Source organism: Balaenoptera physalus, assembly GCF_965194825.1.
Source record: "Balaenoptera physalus genome assembly, chromosome: 16".
Classification (NCBI taxonomy): domain Eukaryota; kingdom Metazoa; phylum Chordata; class Mammalia; order Artiodactyla; family Balaenopteridae; genus Balaenoptera; species Balaenoptera physalus.
In genome coordinates, this window is record NC_138898.1 from 55,501,809 (window position 1) to 55,520,913 (window position 19,105).

Genomic DNA, 19,105 nt, shown 5'->3' on the forward strand with positions numbered 1-19,105 from the left:
GCTTCGGTGGGGCGGAGTCAGGGTTTGGCGCCAGGTTCCGCCGGGCGAGGCAGCGAAGGCTCCCAGTCAGGCCAAGGGCCAGGTAACCATTCTCGCTGTTCCAGCGCCTTCTCGAGGGTCTGTTTTGGCAGGGGCCCTCTGGGCAGACGCGTCGTCCCTTGGGCTTAATCCTAGCCCTCCCCCGACCCCTCTGGGACTGCGCCCTCAAGCTCAGCCTCGGGTGCGGGGGTCTCCTCAGGTCTGTGGGCCGGTGGGCTCACGCTTTCGCAGACTTTTCTCGCCTTGGTAAAAGGCACCGAGGCAAAGGTGTTGGTTGGCAAACTGCCGCGTACACGGGGGCAAGGAGAGACCGAAGAAAGCAGCAGGTCCCTCCAGGTTGGTAGGTGGAAGTTTTAATAAGTGAGGGAACTTACGAGGCATGTCGTGGGCACCGCAAGGTGAATAGATCGGTCGTCGGTGGTCCTAACCAGTCTTAACCAGCTTGAACTAGAGACAGCTGATTCCAAGTTCCTGGAAAACAACTTGGGCAAACATCTTATTGTTTAGGCTCCATCTTATTGTTTAGGCTCCATCTGATTGTTTAGGCTACATCTTATTGTTTAGGCTTAGAGGACCTGCCAGTCTTTTATAGCAAAAACTAAAGCGAGCTTGAGCGGTGAAGGCAGGCAACAGGTGTGATGGATTTAACAATGATTATCCTCGATTTCATTGACCTCGATGACGTCCTGCCTCTGCACACCCTCCTGCCAGAAGCTTAACAGTTTATAGCGAGGCCTTAACGGAGTCCAGTCAGTACACAGTCCAGTATCTCCACAGAACACTGCTCTCAAGGCTGAATTTTTTTTTTTCTTTCTTTTTGGCCGAGCTGTGCGGCATGCAGGATCTTAGTTCTCCCACCAGGGATTGAACCCACGGCCCAGCAGTGAAAGAGCCAAGCCCTAACCACGGGACTGCCAGGGAATTCCCCAGGCTGCATTCTTGAAACAGCTTCTGTTGTGGGAACAGGGGGCAGAATGTACTTCTGAGGGCGGGGTGGGGTGAGGAGACGCTGGTTGACCAGGACCAGCTCGGAGGGTCAACCGGCGGTCACCTTGTTACCCAACAGGTTCGTTTGCCAGAGGCGCAGCAAGCCAGACGCTGAGGCGCCGACGTTTGCAGCCGAGAAAGGGTTATTCACAAGGCAGCCACGTGAGGAGACGAGAAAAATCTCAAACCTATGGCTGAGGGGCTGGGGTATTTATGGGCTAAAGAAGCAGGGTCGTCTAGGACGGGGAGAGCGTGGGGTAAGGTGATTGGATATAGGAAAAATGTGAGGTAATGGTCGTTTCACGCAGGTGCAGCTGAGCTACAGGCATCTTCATGGGACGCTTGTCCAGAAAATGGTTAGCGGGTTCTGAGGGTGGGGTTTTTGGCCCGCTGACGTCAAAAGGTCAACGAACGGACACTCGCGCATGCCCAGTTGGAGGGTCGGTGGTGCTAACCAGTCTTAACCAGCTTGAACTAGAGAGAGCTGATTCCAAGTTCCTGGAAAACAACTTGGGCAAACATCTTATTGTTTAGGCTCCATCTTATTGTTTAGGCTCCATCTGATTGTTTAGGCTACATCTTATTGTTTAGGCTTAGAGGACCTGCCAGTCTTTTATAGCAAAAACTAAAGCGAGCTTGAGTGGTGAAGGCAGGCTACAGGTGTGATGGATTTAACAATGATTACCCTCGATTTCATTGACCTCAATGACGTCTTCCAGCACAAGGTAGGAGCCCCTGATCCCCCAGCCCCAGACCCCAGTTAGGGTCTGTTTCTAACCCATAGAGTCTTTCGTTCACTAAATACTTACTAAGCACCAACTATGTGCCTGGCACTATCAGGCATTGAGGATGCAACAGTGAGAAGAACCAGGAGTGGTTCCTGCTCTCCAGGGGCTCAGGGTCTCGTGCGGGAAGTAGGTATTGAACTAATTATCACACAAACAAATAAAGAAGTACAATGGCAATATGTACCGCGCTGGTGAGCACATGGGACTATGAGGGCTTAGAGTAGTAGCTTTGACTTTGCAGGGAAAGGAATCCGGAAGAAGAGTAAGCATGGTACAGAGGTGGGGATGGGGAAGAAAAGAAAAAAATTTACTTTCATTTGACCTTATTATGTCTTGAGTGAAAAGCAGAACAGTGAAAGGCACTGGTGCTGCCTCTGGAGTTTGAACTGTGTTCAAAGTCTAATACATTTACCTTCACAAATCTCTCATAAAACTCCATTTGGAAGTGTCTTGGGAGCTAATTTGTTAAATGTGCTTGCACAAGGTAGATGAGGGGGACAGATGAAATCTTATTACCCCTTTCAGATGAGAAACACTTGAGCCCTGCTCAGCTATGAGAACGAGAGAGGAGAATTAATTCTAGTTGAATGCATTTATTCTCTTATATCTGTTCTTCTTCCACTAGAACCACGTGAGCACAGCATCTGACACAAAAATTATTTTATTCCATCAACACTTGATTTAAATAAAGAGGGTGGACTGTGGTTATTGCTGTGTTTTCACACGGAATTAAAGGTTTCTGGGTCTGAGATGTTGCATAAATCCTTTGAGTCACAGCGTCCTGGGGTAGAAACACCTGACGTATGATATGGTTGCATCTTGTCCTGAAGGAACGATGTCAGAGCTTGGTCAGGCGTACTGGTTCACCTGTGCTGTTTTGATCAGCTTTCTGCCTGCAGTAGACAGTGAACACCAAGAGGAATGGGTCAGTTAAACTCATAAATACCACACTTTCTATTAACACACATAATAGCTATTAATTACCTTTCCTCTGAGGAGCAAAAGGGCATGCACAGTTAACACCAGAGTAAGTGATACTGTATGATGTTATACTAAGATATTAATAAATCTAGGCTGGTCCAGCCTTCCTGATGCCATAGATGGCTAGCAGATTGGGGAAGAACCGTGAGTGGGCCACACCACTGACCTGCACACAGAAGACACCTTTATCTTTGTGTGTGGGCTCTTGGTGTGGGGACAAAGATCATAAGGTAATACATCTCAGATCTGAACTTGGAAGGATCAAGGCACTGAAGGGATTTGTAATGTCCCATGGACCTCACAGGTGTGGTGTGTTCAGGTGTAAGTGAAGATTAGGACTGCTGTTTAACATAAAAAGTGAAAATTCCTGGTGGTGTTGATGTTTAAAGAAGCATTAGGGTATATCCAATCAGTCCTGTCAGTGGCAGAGGAGATGTGTATGTGCACATGTTATAGTAAAGATTCACCCTTTGGGTTTGAGGCTTTCTTTAATGATGATGATAAAAAGCTAATGCATTTTAACTGTATGGAATGGTTGCCTTCTAGAAATTATGCTGTGGGACTGGCCATTCAATCAGTACCTTGAGGTTTTTCCTTTATCTCTCCTATGGCTAATGGTTTCTGTAGAAAAAGACCAACTGATTTCTTTCTAAAATGTTGCTTCGGGGTGTAGAGACCTTTATAGGTCATGTTTCAACTTACAGGAAAATTTTATAGTTCAAATATAAATTACGTTAAATGTGGGCTTTGTAATGGAGTTAAGGTTAAGTAAAGTTCTGACTTCCCTTAGGCTGTTTACAGTGTTCAGGGAGGCCCCCGTGCTGTTGAGTCAGGGACTCTTTGAACGTAGAGGAATGGTCAGGATTGGGTGTAATAAGGGTTGCAGGTGGCTCAATCTCCTGATATAACTATGGAAATGTAGAAGGAGGTGCAACAGGTCCATAGAATGCTTTGGTTGGTGGCAGGACCAGTGTTATGGGTTGAATTGTGTTCCCCCAAAAGGATATGTTGGAAGTCCTGACCCTGGGTACATAGGAGTGTGACCTTATTTGGAAATAAGGTCTCTGCAGGTATTATTAAGATGGGAGGAGATCATACTGGAATACAGGGGGCCGTAAATCCCATGACTGGTGTCCTTATAAGAGGAGAGAACACCATGTGAAGACAGAGATACAGGGAGAAGTTGGCCGTGTGACGGTGGAGGCAGAGATTGTGTCTACAAGCCAAGGAATGCTGAGGATCGCTGGCAACCACCAGAAGCTAGGAGAAGCGAGGAAGGATTCTCCCCTACAGATTTCAGAGGGATCATGTGCATACCTTGATCTCAGACTTCTAGCCTCCAGTTCTGTGAAACAACAAATTTCTGTTGTTATAAGCCACGCAGTGTGTGTTATTTTGTTACAGCAGCCCTGGGAAACGCATGCAACCGGAACATAATGTTTGGGGCCCAGTGCAAAATGAAAATGGGGCCTTTGTTAAAAAAATCAAGATTTTCGAGATCAGACCAAGCTGGGGGCTGTTCTGAGTCCTGGGCCCTGTATGACTGTCCAGGATGCAAGCCCACGAGGATATCCCTGGTTACTGGGTTGTCAAAGTGCTGGACCCCTAGGCACTCAGGAAGTGGTAGAAATGGATTATTACTATGTGCACTGATCAACCACAGAAAACCCGCAGAGACTACTCACTTCTTTTCCAACCAAAGGCCGTGAATGTCACACCAGCAACAAACAGAACCACAAGAACTCCTGCGACAATCCCGAGACCAATCGCTGTGTTTTGGAGAGCAGATGCCCTCTGCATGTCCGCTCCTGTTAATAAAAAATCAGGTGGTTTTAAATGAACTGATTAAGAGGCTGCTCCTGGGTCCCTGGGAAGTTTCCCATCGAGGTGCTAGTGAATATTAATTATGGAAACAAAATGTACATTTAACCCAATCAAGTGCTCACTGTAGAGAAATCTCTTAGGGGAAGTCGTTGAAAGCCGATTTACTAAACAGCCTCTTCGCCAAATGACCCATTTGCCTAGTGACCACTTTGCCAAAAGCCAATTCGCTGAAAATCAGTTGGTGGGATGTCCTGCTTATCAGTAACTGGTGGTCAAACACACTTTACCTCAGGCTCCCAGGACTATGGGACAGGCGGTAGGGACCAAAGAGTTGTAGCAAAACTCTAAAACTTAAAAAAAAATTTCTCATAACTTAGAGAATTGGCATTCATTCACTTAGTTTTCTGCAAAACAGCCTGCTTCCAGTAAATTCACAAGAAGATTGTGGGCAGTGGGTTGGAAGGAAGGAAAAGGGTGCAGGAAGCTGTTCTTTGTACTCCATTTCAATTAAGTGTGGTTGCTCTAAGCATTTGATAAATCATCCGGCAGTGTTCTAAGTCTCTCCCCGCAGAAGAAAAGCTGGCCAGTGTTTGTAAACAAATGAATTCCCAGAGATGCTTCCTTTCTTCCTTTATGTCACCCAGATTTAGGATTTTGAAGCCTTCAGAATTCGCAACCTCATTTACAGGAACCCCTGCCCCTCTCTTTAGCCATGAGTAGAGTGCTAAGGCTTCGTTCCTCCCCTGTGAGCAGCTTTCCTCCAGGCACCCGCATGCACAGAGTTGCTGAAGGAAGGCTGCTATTCAGAATCTACAAGGGGCATCTGGGGGCAGACTACAAATGCTTGCTGAGGCTCAGAAGGATTATCGCCTGACTTCCTCTATGGAGAGCCTTCCTTTTTGCCCCAAAGGCACTATATAAAATGTCACCAACACAGTGAGGGATTTCCTACTTCTGCTACCTGTTCAGAGCTGCTGATGATAATCTTGTGCTGGGGGCACTGATGCTGCCAGGAAACAGGATTATTCCGCTTGACTTTTCCGCCATTCAGGAAACCCCCTTTTGAATCTTTTCTGTCTCAGGACACACTACTAATCTCTTAGTGGTGGCTTTTTTATCTTACCTGGCTGCTGGTCATAAGCATCTATAAGCATTTCCTGGGTGACTGCCAGGGAGCCGTTGTGGGGCACAGGGGTAACCCCCAGGAGCTTACACATGAGGGGGTAGATGTGGATGCTGTCAAAAGGCTCAGCCAGGTGATTCTTCTTGAGGTCTGGCCCAAAAGCTCTGAATATGATCTTCATGTCCATGTAGACATTATCAAAGCCATGATCTCCTTTGCTGAAATATAATTTGCTAAAAAATAATAATAACAAACGAGCCATTTTAGATTCCAGTCCCCTGAAAGAAAACTGCCCTTTAGTTAATGTCATGCTTGTTGGATCCAGGAAATCTTTGAAAACTTAAATGACAAGGAAGGACACTGCTGTCTGCAGTGGCAGAGAGAGGAAGGAATGGAAGATCTTTAAGGAAGAGAATAAAGAAAAACATACCCATTAGAAACAGCATTAAGATAGTAATACTGACAGTTATAATAGGCTTAAACATAGAGGGCTTACTGTGTACTGTGAATTGTTCTGAATGCTTTATAAAGTGAGGGCACTATCATTATCATCCCCATTTTACAGATGAGGAAACTGCCCTGAGTCATGTAGTAGCCAGTGTTGGAGCAGGTTTTTGAACCCAGACTGGTTCTAGAGCCAGGTATGTTTCTTAAGGCACAAAAGTGCATCTATCTATCTATATCATTTTGGGGTCGGGGAGAGGATTAGAGAGGAGGGAGTAAGGACTGTAGGTAATTGCTTAATGAATGCTGGGTAGGTTTTTGTCTGTCCTCCTTTTCAAATGACTAGGTAACATCAGTCACAGCACAGCACTGTTTATCTTTTCTTAGGACCAGCATATATTCTGGCATGTAAGACATGTGATGCTCTGTATATTGAAAAGTTGGTCTCCTAGTTGGCTTGTTCAATATAGAAAGCGCTTGTCTGTTCAGCTTAGGCTCCCTCACCTGTCTAAAGGAACTGGTCCAATGGCCTTTGAGGCCATGGAGCAGCCTGTTAAGAACTGTTAAGTGCCCCCCAGTGATGGCCTCATGTGCTTTGCAAGCTCCTCAGTCCTGAAGTGAGAAGAGTCACGCCCATCAAGGCAGGCAGGTGGGTGGGAATCTGAGAAGTGGATTTAACGAGAGCATTGAGACCCAAAGGATTTTCTGTCTAATGGTCAGTTTTCTGGAAGATTAAACTCATCACAGCATCCTGTCCCTCAGACTAAATGGTTGGTCACTCTGGGAATATGACTGTTTGATTAAATGTCTTAACATCCCTCTCAACCTGTTACATCATGAACCAGGTTTAAAAAGAGGCCAGTGGCTATGGAATCTTTTCTTGACAAGGCCTTAGCTCCAGGCCACTTGAAGGATTACAAAATACCAATAAAGTGTTGCATTTTACTGTGAATGTTTCCACTAACAATAAACAATAAGCTTATGAGTTTTCCCATACCTGTTATACTCTGGGCTTGTAGCAAGCTGAGTATACAGATTGCAAACATAATGTTTGACTCCTGTTCATAGCCTTAGACAGGATTCTTCAAGCTGTACCTGGGATGGTCTTCTGTCATGTGATGTTTAAACATCACCTAAACTTTGTTCTGCCATGAATTATTGGTTAGTAGTTAAAAAAAAAAAAAAGACCTCACTTATGTCTCACAATTAGCATTGATTTTGGTACTTTCTTCTTTAGGCTTCCTTATTTTTTTCATAATGGCTTTGTTGAAATATAATTCATAAACAATGCAATATACCCATTTAAAGTATACAATTCAGTGATTTCTGGTGTATTCACAGAGTTGTGAAACTATCATCACAACCAATTTTAGAACACTTACATCACCCCAAAAAGAAAGCCTGTACCCTTCAGCCGTTACTCCCCATTCCCTCCAACTTCCCCTGGCCCTAGACAAACACCAGTCTATGCCCTATGTCTATAGATTTGTGTGTTCTGGACATTTCATTTAAATGGAATCATACAATATGTGGTCTTTTGCATCTGACTTCTTTCACTGAGCATAATGTTCTCAAGGTTCATTCAAATTATAACATGTATCGTACTTGGTTTCCTTTTAATTGTTACATAATATTCCACTGTATGGATAGACCGTAATTTGTTTACGTATTCATCAGTTGATGGGCATTTGGGTTGTTTCCACCTTTTGTTTATTATGAATAATGCTGCTATGGGCATCTGTGTATAAATTTTTAAGTGAACAGGATTGCCTTTTTCTGGATATATGCAAATGGGAACCAGAAGGTGTTTTTTTGGGTCAGTCTCCTGGTGATCTGTGCATAATGATCAAACACATAGGCTTGGGTTCAGACATCAGCCTTACACTTCTAATCCCAAATCACTTCTCTCTAGCTTTAGTTTCTTCCTCGTTAAAATGGGGAGATAAGAGTACCTATCTTTAGGGTTGTTGGGAAGACAAAAATGAAATAGCTCATGTTAAATTTTTAACATAGCCCTGGGCACTTAACCTTGGTCAGGGATGTGTGTCATCATTGCATAATGGTAACGTGGGACGGGATGGGTTGTCTGGGATGTGGGGTGGGGGGTGGGGAACACTTGGAAAACAGTGGGTTGCAACTCATCATGCATGCACTTATGTTTTAATTTTTTTCATAACGGTCCTTCCCTAGTGACTGCCTTCCAAATTCAAGATGGAATTTATTCATTTTAGAATCTACTCACCCCACTGATGTTATAACCAGAGTCAGCATACATCACGATTGGCAAGACCCGCTCATGTTTGGCAAAATGGAAGTGTTCTGGAAATTCCTCCCTCTTGTAGACATTGAGGTGAAGGTGTGCATTTTTCAGCGCTTGGTAAACAGCTTCCTCTTGCCCTGGTTTGGGCAGGAGCATCCCAAAGCTGCCATAGTCCACAACATCAAACTTGACCAAGTCCCTGAAGCTGATGTAGTTGGTCAGGAGGATCTCAGTGACTTTGGGCTTCTTTTTCACAGTGGTCATGCCGTGGTTAGATGTGATGATGACATTGAGGTGCTCAGTCAAGCTGTGCCTCTCAGTGGCTTCCAACAGGTACCCGATGGTTCTGTCGATCTGCTGAGTCATCACCCTCCTGTTCTCTGTCTCAGGCCCAAAGCGGCGTCCCACGTTATCCGGCTCTCCGTAGTAGAGTCACGAAGTCAAAGTCTTCCTTACTGAACCAGTTCATGATGGTATCGATGTTCTCCCTCCACTCCGTCTCGTTGCTATCCGGGTCGGTGTACAGCTCCACCAGGGACCGCTGGATGGCCTCCCCTTTGTACTTGGCGCCTCCCCCGGGATAGTGGAATGACGCTGTTTTCCTCCCCTGCAAGTGCAAGAAGAAAAGTCTGTCAGGGCCATTTCTCCTATCTTTCTCATAATGTGCAAAGTCCAACGTGTCAGCATCCCTGCCCCAGTCCAAAGGCATGGAAAACATGTGGCTTCAGAGTCAGACAGGATTGGGCTTCGTTCCTGGCATCACCAGGCTCTCGTGGAATCTAAAACACCGTTAATTGTGAGACCTGCCGTTATGTGCTCCTACGAAGAAAAATGCTGCCTATGAAACCACGACACTCCAGTGACTGGCATATGCATTCCAATTTGGGACGGCAAAATGAAGAAAACAGTTCCTTAGAATGGAAGAAAAATGGCACTTTCTAAGTTGGTGATGGTGAGTGAGTTTAATCTCTTAGTGGTTCAGTGTTCCTACCTGTAAAATGCCAAAAAATTGATGGGATTTTTGTGAGGGTTAATCCAGGTAACTTTAAGATAAAGTATTGGGCATTGTGTTTTGGCCATAGTAGGCACTCTTTTCTTCGCCTCTAGACCTAAGAAGCCACCACAAGCCTTCCCTGGTGTGTGCAGTGGACAGCTATTATGATTGCCTGCCCAGCACCCCCTCCCCCGTCTGCTGGTTTGGAACATCTGACATGCCCTGGTGGCTCTCCTCCCTACTCTTGCTCCATGCAAGATGTGTTGGGTCTACATCAGGCTCCAGAGGTAGGATGTGGCTCTGGCCTGGCCAGTCAGAGGATGCTGCATTCCCTGGCCACAGCAATTGGTTCAGCCTTGGGCCCAGGTCCCAGTCAGAGCCAATGAGATAAGATCTGTGGATTTCCTCTGGGGCTATTGGAGAGGGGAGAATATGCCTAACTGGTTCCCATGTATAATGTTTATGAAATTTGGGGGTGTTTGCGTGAAGGGGAGACTGTCATCTTGTTCCCTGTGCAGATGTCTGCTCAGCCACTGGGCTTGACGCCCAACCCAGAGGCAACAATAGGGCAGTTAAAGGTGTGCTCGATGCTGGATTGCCTGGGTTTATCTTTTCTCTCCCACTTGGACGCATGTCACTCAGATGCTCTCCACCTCTGTTTCCTCATCTGTAAAACGGGGATGTTAATGCCACCTCGTGGGGTGGTTGTGAGGACTAAATGCATGTGGAGCATGTTAGTTAGTGTTCATTGAGCTCAGCTTTTAGTTTCCTGGAGAGGAACAAAGAGCAATGGGCCAGACCGCATGGTCAGACGAAGAGGGGGCAATGATTTTCTCCTCCAGTTTCTGTCTCCTGAGGGGTCCTGAAGGTGGATCTGAAATGTGCCTGTAGACCCCAAGGTTGGAGTCTGCAGAAGGAAGATGAGATTGGAGCCTCCAGTCATGGCAGAAATGGCTGCAGCATGGGGCATGGGATTCCTTACGTCAGAGGAATGGGGTGGGTCAGCCATGAAATGCAGCTGAGTCTTACAAGGCCTGGGCAGGGCCTAGGGTTGCTGCTTGACCCTGAAGTCCTTGTCAGTGGGGCCCAGTGACCTTTATCTTCTGTGTTAGGCCATGGGCAACTACACAGGGCAGTAGATTACAGCCAACAGGAAAAGGGCCCTGGCCTACCACCAAGCCATCATGGGACGAGCTGCCATCTCTTCCCTCTCCTTGTCACCAGTGGGTAAACCAGGGAAAGAGGTGTGGGGGGCCTGAGAGGAGTAGACCATACTCCTTCTACCCCAGGCTGCTGGGGCCACCAGAGGGCTTACGGTGAGGGTAGGGAGCATGCAGGGGAGCAGAGCTTTGACTTGGTTACAAGATGAAGGATTTACTCTGAGCCGAACTGAGTCTTAAGACCGAAAATGAGGCTGTGTTAACAACACAAGTGATTTCAAAGTCATGAAAATATTAAGCGATTTACTCCCCAGCAGAAAGCTAGATTTTGACAAAGCTTGGTAAAATTGTTAGGAAAATAAAATCATTTTATGTACACTCACCAACGAGTTAACAATAAGATGGACTCATCTCACTAAATAGTTTCTGTTGTAAAGCAGCTCCTCAATCAGGACTGGGCACATAGTATGAGCTTGATAGATTTCTGGTTCCATTAAAGACTGACCTGCTTATTTGGGGAGCAAGTATTTTCCTTCATCTTGGCTATTAACTTGAGGGCTGTTCTGGGACACTTCTTGTATCACCCAAGATTTGGATGTTCTGAAAAACACTGTAAAGTTCATTGGCTTTAAAAGAACCAAGAGAGGGTGCTGGTGTAACGGTGTCAGTTTGGTATGGAGACTAAATTACAGGGAAGAATTGTGGGATAATGGCACCTGGGTTGTGGCTATCTGGTCTACAAATGGGCAGAAAAGTATAACTAAGCGTAATGCCAAAACTTCCCATGTACCATTTGAGAGAAAGAAGCAGGAAACAAATTTGGAAGTTGTAGGGGATGCCGTTGGTACCCCACCCAGATCCCCTTACTGGGCCTGCACCCACACCCATTTCCGTGAGGGTGGTTGCTAATGTCTCTCAGTTTCCCCATGTTCTGGAAAATTCCCTTGCCAAGTGGCCAAATCCTGCCTCACCTGGGCAGGTATCCTATATGGCTCCTCTATCCCCAGCAGCTCATGGCCAGTGATTGACGTCAGGACATAAAGCCAACTCCCTGGCTTCAGGGTGGGATGACTTGGGGGTGCAATTCATGTTCCAAGTGCTCCCCGTGAGATCAGGCTGAAGCTGGTCTCCAGCTGAGGCCACGTCTCACTTAGGTCCTCCTCCTGCCCTGTCAGTTTTCCTCACTCCCATCTCCTGAGAACTCTCCCTCAATACATTATGAGCACCACATCCCTGCCTCAGGCTCTGCTTTTAGGAAGCTTGACCTAAGACAGAAGTCTTAATACTAAGTACTTTGCAAAGTTCCAGAAGCTCTGCTATCCGTAACTGTAGGTGAAATATTGTCCCCTCTGCCCTCCAGCATTAATTTCCTATTTTGAGATCCAGTTTTATTTTCTTTAAAGCACTTTCTCCAACCTGAAATTACCTTAATTTGCTTACTTTTTTACTATCTAGTTCCCTCCTCTAGAATGTGAGCTCTTGGAAATCAGGGGCTATGCTGATCTTGTTGAACGTACTTTTCCTGGGACCTAGAACAGGCCTGGCTCAGAGTAAGTGCTGACTGCTGATTAAATGTGTGTTGAACGAATGCATGAATCATGTCCCCTTTTAGGGGTGGAAAACCCATCCTATTCTCACTCTTGATTAACTTATGGAAATAGTTACAGAAATGCTTTCGCTTTTGGGTTCTAGCATCTTATTTGTAACCTCTACAGGTAACACATTTTCCTTTCTGATAATAGAATTTCCATGGTTGCTTTAACTTGAAAATCCTCTAATATTTATTGCATTTCTGATTGGCACTAGACATAATTCTCAGTTTTTAGCGACAGTACTTTAACATCCATGTAAATTGACTTTGCTGTCAAGTATGGAATTGACTGGAAGGATGAAGCTTCTAACATTTTGTAGAACATAGTTTGACTGGCTATTTTATTATTTAGAATAAGCTGACATTGACATTGTGAGGGTCTTAGGCAGCCCTGCATATCCAGTTAAGTATTTGCATGTTAAATCTCAGATGTTCCCAACTTGAAATTGTTTTCTTGTGCTATGTTCTCAACACATATTGTTTCTTTCTTTTTTTTTTTTTTTTAATTTATTTATTTGGCTGCGTTGGGTCTCCGCTGCTGCATGTGGGCTTTCTCTAGTTGCAGCGAGCGGGGGCTGCTCTTCGCTGAGGTGTGCGGGCTTCTCATTGCGGTGGCTTCTCTTGTTGCAGGGCATGGGCTCTAGGCACGTGGGCTTCAGTAGTTGTGGCACGTGCGCTCAGTAGTTGTGGCTCATGGGCTCTAGAGCACAGGCTCAGTAGTTGTGGCGCATGGACCCAGTTGTTCCATGGCATGTGGGATCCTCCTGGACCAGGGATTGAACCAGTGTGCCCTGCATTGGCAGGTGGATGCTTAACCACTGTGCACCAGGGACGTCCCTCAACACATACTCTTTCTTTAAAGGTATCCCAAGCTGTAGTCTTAGGAAACTATGATTTTTCTCACTTGGTCCCATAAGAATTTGAGGATTTATGCTGCTTTGTGAAATGAGCTTCAGAGAGAAATGTGTGTGTGAGCATGTGTACACACAGACACACAGACACAGACACAGACACAGACACACACACACACACACACACACACTTGACTCTGTTTATTTGGGACCTATGATAAGCAAAAGTGCTATTTTCTACAGATACTTCTGAGAAACAATCTCAGCACTTAATTGGATGCAAAAGAGTGGGTATTTACTATTCTGCCCTTTAATTAGCATAATCAGTGTTTCCAGTAGCAATAGCAATTGGAAAATCGCTAGTTTTACTGGGTGCATTATCCTTCCTTAGTGTAGTGTTGCTTCAGTGTGGCTATTACTCTTAAGTTGCTTCTTTAAAACAAGAGTTGGTACTTCTTATGGCAAAGCCTGACTGTTGGGTTTTGTACAGAATCTACCAAAACTCTTCAGAACCAATCATTAAAGAAAGAGTTTTAGTTTGGTTTTTTCTGTCTTGTCCCCTTTTTTAGGGGACTGAATTAATGTCAAAAAGCACACGGGTTTTAGGAAGGCCTGTGAAGTGTTCATCACAGTTGTGCTTTGGTGGAGAGTATGTTTAGTGGTTTAGGGAAAGGAGTTAGTTACTTGTTCTAGGGAATGGCTGAGAGGAAAGAGATGGACTCCATGTTTTTGAAATTCAGAAGTTGAGGTTGGTTCTGAGTGTTTTCATTGCTTTTCTGTATTCTGGAGGCGTCACTGAACAGAAGGAAGCTAGATGGCCAAGATTCTGTGTTTTCTCCCCCTCCCACACGTTTTCGGAGGTCGGATTATTATTCTCAGAATCTTTATGATGCATGATAGACAAGGCTTGAGCCAATACTGGGATGCATTATGTTTCTATTAATACTTTTCTAAGCAGAAGCTGACGGCACCCTCTTTCTCACACCTCTTCCAAGTTTGGAAGCTATTGTCTGGAGACCTGGCTGACACCAAGAACCATAGCTCCCCTCCCCACCCTCTCTCCAAATCCCCTCCTGGTGGTAGCCTACCATGGTCCTGTCTTGGAAGACATGAGGATCTCACCCACATCATCCCTCTGCCATTTCACATCTTAATATGATCTGTGGCTCTTCCTTAGAGAGGAGAAACATGCTCCTAGGTTTTTATGGTTTTCCTGGGTCTCACAGTCATGGCTGTCTGCCTTTCTCTGAGAATTAGGACTTACTGAACTTGGTGAAACACCTCAGCCATTGATCAGGTTCAGTTATCCCAGGAGCTCATTTAAAATCCCAGCCTGCTCTCATTGGAGCCTCTCTGTTCATAGCCTGACCATTAGGGAAGTCCTGATGGAGTGTGGATACACTCGTGGACCGTGGATGGTGGAGACAAAGGTGGTTGGGAATCCCATCTCCTAGGCATCATCTGCCAAGGGACACCGATTCTCATGAATCATGATAGACTCTGGCAGTATTAATGTCACTGACGGAAAACATTTTAGTCCTATTAAAGGTTAACGCATCAGTCTCCACAAAGCCTGCCTGGAAGAGACTCAGAAGAAGGATGGAATTTTCCAGTGATGGGTACAGGGAAGGCCACCCTCCTGCAGCCCTGCCCGACAATGCAGATGTGCCCCCGAATGGCATTTGGCATTTGTCCCCCTGTTTCTGGGGCAGGAGGGGTTGACCCGGGGCCGCAGGTTTGCTCTGATTACAGGAGCTTTTGCACCACCTCCTCAGGGAGCTGGCTGATGGCCCTGTCCCGGGCAGGAGCTGCTAATGGCAGAACACGATGCACCAACTTGACATTCGCTTGCCAAACAAGTGGTGTGTTGTCAGTCGCCTGGCCCTGCACCAGACCCTCTTTTTGCACAACTGCTTATGAATTCAGCAAAGAAGAAAAGCACTCAGATTATGAATTGAGCAGGAGGAAACAAAGTCCTGCAAATAAATGACAAGGAGACAAGAACCATGTATAAGAAAACACCAGGAAGGGAGAATGCCACCAGAAGCCTCATGCCAGTGAACAAATTCCTTAGCAAGAGAGGCCCTGGGTTTTGAATAGTGAATTAAGGAAGACTATCCAGACCTTCTTAGCAGCTAGGCAGATACAAGATTCACTCTGAAATCCATGACTAAATGCTTTGGCCACTGAAGAAATATTATGTCATGGTTAAGAGTTAAGAGTTGCTGAACCCAGAGTGAGTTCAAATCCTGGCTCTGCCTCTCACTAGCTTTGTGACTGTGAGAAGTTATGGTATCACCTGGTGCCTCAGTTTACTCATTTGTTAAAGGGGCATAACCTTAGCACCCACCTCAGGGTTGTGATAAGTTAATATACGTAAAGCACTTAAATCAGGGCCTCGTGCATAGTGAGTGTTATGGTTGTTATTTTTCTTGTATGAACAGAGTTTATTTGCATGGTCTATGCCTCAAAGTTTAAAAATGTGACAGAAGAGGAAGGACTCTAGAGCCCAACACTTAGGGGGAGAATATGAACCTGAGGTAGAGTAGGGTCATTGACAGCCCCCTGTGATTCTTCTAGAGCTGTGTTGTCCAATATGGTAGCCCCTCGCCTGTGTAGTATTTAGATTTAAATTGAAGTTAATTAAAATGAAATACAATTAAACATTCAGTTCCTCAGTCTTACCAGTCACATTTCAAGGGCTCAATTACCACCTGTGGCTTGTGGCTTCCACATTGGACCATGCAGAATAGAACATGTCCGTTATCACAGAATGTTCCATTGGATAGTTCTGGCCTAGAGCTGTAGTGACCTGTAGCTGAAGTCCTGCTAAAATGGTTCAGCCTCCATTCATAAGAATGACTGATCATTTCGAGCAGTTAGTGCCAAGCAACTTACATGCGTTATCACAGTTAATCCTCCCAACAAGCCTATGAAGCAGGGATTCTGTCCATCCTCATTCTACGGGTGGGGCAAATCAAGCACAGAGTGGAGGTCATTGCTGAAGGTCACATAGCTGGAGAAGGGTGGAGCTGGTTGGACCCAGCTCTGGGAGTGTAAGTCCACAGACTGTGTTCTGAGCTGCTGCAATTACACCCCCTTGCAATGTAATGTGCACGGCATGGGCTGGGAGCACAGAGATGAAGTGTCAGGACCCAAGGAAGCTTTGGAGCCAAGGCTGGTGTCTTGGGGGAAGAGGAGGAGGATCTGTTCTGAAGTGATGACTCTGGAAGCTCATTGAGAAAATGCAAAAGCTGGCAACAGGTTTGGGGCTGGGAGTTCAACACACAAATCTGATTTCTGCCTTTTCAAAGCAATAATGAATGGCTGCTGGGATACTTTCAAGCAAATGTTCTCATCAGAGTTTTCATGCCTTGAGTGGTCAACTTTGTTCCTAAGGGCTTTTATGCCTAAGTCAGAGGCAAGTGTATGAAGAGATATTTATTAAAGAGCTGCTGGGTCCAGACCCTATGATGAGCCCTGGAGGTACAATCATGATTAAGCCAACTCTGCCCTCATGGAGCCTCATCCATCCATAACAGCTAAAACTTACTGAGATATGCATTAAGTGCACATCTTATTTAATCCATACATGAACTCTATTAAATAAGAGCATCATCATGATCCCTATACCACATTTAGGGAAACAGACGCTTAGAGAGGTTAAGTCATTTGCCCAAGGCCACCCAACGTCTAACCCCCCACCCACATGCCTAGGAATGAGAGACGATGTCCCAGGAAGTCAGCCCAGGGTTTCTGGTGGTACCTGTCTCTGGGCTGTGATCCAGAGGGGGAGAATGCCATTGTCCCACCACTCAGTCTTGTTCTGTGTGGTCTTGAAGGAATACTTCCAGAGTGTCTCTGTGTTAAACATCATGTTGTGAATGACTCCGTGATCTTCGATACAGCGACCTTGGGAATAAAGGAGAGAAGGTACTGGTAAGTTCTGTGAACGGATGCTGCCAGGGGTGTCCATGTGTTCTTAAGACCACCTCCCCCAACATCCTTCCGGTTGGCCTACTTAATCCTGGGGCTGTCCCTCTGGGCTTCAGACTTGTTTCTCTGGGATGTAAACATTGGCAGCCACAAAGGAAGGGTCATCACATCTCACACCTGTCAGATTGGATCTGCTCCCTGGAACAGACCTCACAGCCCTGGGAGAAGTTGGTGTTGGCTGTGGAAGCTGATGAGGGAGGCGGGAAGGCAGGGGGTGGGGAGGCCAAGTTCCTCGGGTTATTCTGTGTCCAGAAGCTGAGAACCTGGGATTTGGACACTTCCTGTGGGATGAGTTTCGTCATTTGCTTGTGACGATCTGATTCTATATGGAACATCCAGTGGGCCTGATTCTCGGCAAACATCCCAGGGTTTCTCCTGGGACTCCCACGGGCTGTGCTGTTTGAGGCAACCAAGGGAATCAGGAAGGATTTCTTCCTTCCTTCCTTCCTTCCTTCCTTCCTTCCTCCCTCCCTCCCTCCCTCCCTCCCTCCCTCCCTCCCTCCCTTCCTTCCTTCCTTCCTTCCTTCCTTCCTTCCTTCCTTCCCTCGCTCCCTCCCCACGTGGCATGTGGGATCCTCATTCCCTGACAAGGGATCAAACCCGCCCCCCTGCCCCTGCCCCACATTGGAAGTGTGGAGTCTTAACCACTGGACCACCAGGGAAGTCCCAGGAAGGATTTCTAGACATAGATGGGTGCAGACTTCTTTCTTTCTGCTTAGGGAAAGAAGACAGATACTGGGGGAATGTAAGCTAGATTGTTCTTGAGAACAATTGAACCAGATATGGAAAAAACCCCTGTGATCTTACATTGCACCAAGGAAAAGGGGACTGCATGTGGAGGCCAGTCTAAAGAGGGAGCTGAAAGATCCAAGGACAGAGCTGAGTGTCCACTCCCTAGCCTCCTGGGAGATGAAGCCTCTGGGTGACCCTACTGACTGTAATAAGATAGTGATGATGTCTCCAATATCCATGGTAAGAGGGACATTCTGTGACTAGAACTTGATGGTCATGGGCACAGAGAAGGGAAAAGCTCTCCACTGGGTCAGAGTCGCTGCCAGACTGCTGGTGGGTAAAGTCCCCCTAGGGTGGCCAAAGCTTTCAATGGGGAAAAAGCAAACACAGTTGTGGCTTCTGCCTTGCCGGCAGGCCTGACAGCCAACCATGAGTGGGGTCACCAGAAAGAAGTTGTGCTGCTGCCAGGGATTGGGACCTCGAGGTGTCAAGATTTGGTCAGGGATCAAGTCAGACTGTTGACGGGAAGAGCATGGACTTCGAGTCCATGAGAGCTGGGTGCCAACCCTGACTTGGCTTCTGAACTTGCTGTGTGAACTTTTGAACAAGCCTTGGTTTGCATGTGTAATGGGGAGTAGGGTCTATGTGATGGAATCATGGCACACATTTACCATCATGCCATACGCCAACGCCTTTTTCCGAGTTACTTTGGGAACATTAACTCATCTAAAGCTCCCAATAGCCCTGTAAGGTGGGAACTATTATAGCCCCCTTAGAGCTTTCCCTCTTTGCAGGAAACGGAGGCACAGAGTTTGCTCAAGGTCATGAGGCAGAGTAGGGTGTGGAACCTGGGAAATTTGATTACAGCCCCTGCTCCTCCCCACCCCAGGTAAAATTAACATAAAATTAACCATTACCTTTTTTTTTTTTGGGCCGCACCGCGCGGCATGTGGGATCTTAGTCCCCGACCAGGGATTGAACCTGAACCCCCTGCAGTGGAAGTAAGGAGTCTTAACCACTGGACCTCCAGGGAAGTCCCAACCATTAGCATTTTATTTTTTAAAAATTTTATTTATTTATTTATTTATTTATTTGGCTGCGTTGGGTCTTTGTTGCTGTGCGTAGGCTTTTCTCTGGTTGCGGTGAGTGGGAGCTACTCTTTGTTGCGCTGCACGGGCTTCTCATTGCGGTGGCTTCTCTTGTTGCAGAGCATGGACTCTAGGTGTGCGGGCTTCAGTAGTTGTGGCACGTGGTCTCAGTAGTTGTGGCTCGTGGGCTCTTGAACGCAGACTCAGTAGTTGTGGTGCACAAACTTAGTTGCTTCGCAGCACGTGG

General features: G+C 46.2%; 1 long non-coding RNA gene and 1 pseudogene across 3 annotated transcripts in view; one reads left to right on the top strand and one right to left on the bottom strand.

Annotated features, from left to right (window-relative positions):
• Window positions 1-88: 88 nt before the first annotated feature.
• LOC309644858 (ectonucleotide pyrophosphatase/phosphodiesterase family member 7-like) overlaps window positions 89-19,105 on the bottom strand; it is a 33,652-nt pseudogene continuing 14,635 nt past the window's right edge. Inside the window, exons 2-5 of the transcript in view lie at window positions 16,809-16,954; window positions 8,425-9,053; window positions 5,743-5,975; window positions 89-4,603 (exon numbers count right to left, since the gene is read on the bottom strand). The product of the transcript in view is annotated as an ectonucleotide pyrophosphatase/phosphodiesterase family member 7-like (transcript). The remainder of the gene's footprint in view (window positions 4,604-5,742; window positions 5,976-8,424; window positions 9,054-16,808; window positions 16,955-19,105) is intronic.
• Window positions 9,008-19,105, top strand: part of LOC309644859 — a 49,154-nt gene continuing 39,056 nt past the window's right edge. For both annotated transcript variants that reach the window (XR_014254624.1, XR_014254625.1), the window contains exon 1: window positions 9,008-9,727. This is a non-coding gene — a long non-coding RNA (uncharacterized lncRNA). The remainder of the gene's footprint in view (window positions 9,728-19,105) is intronic.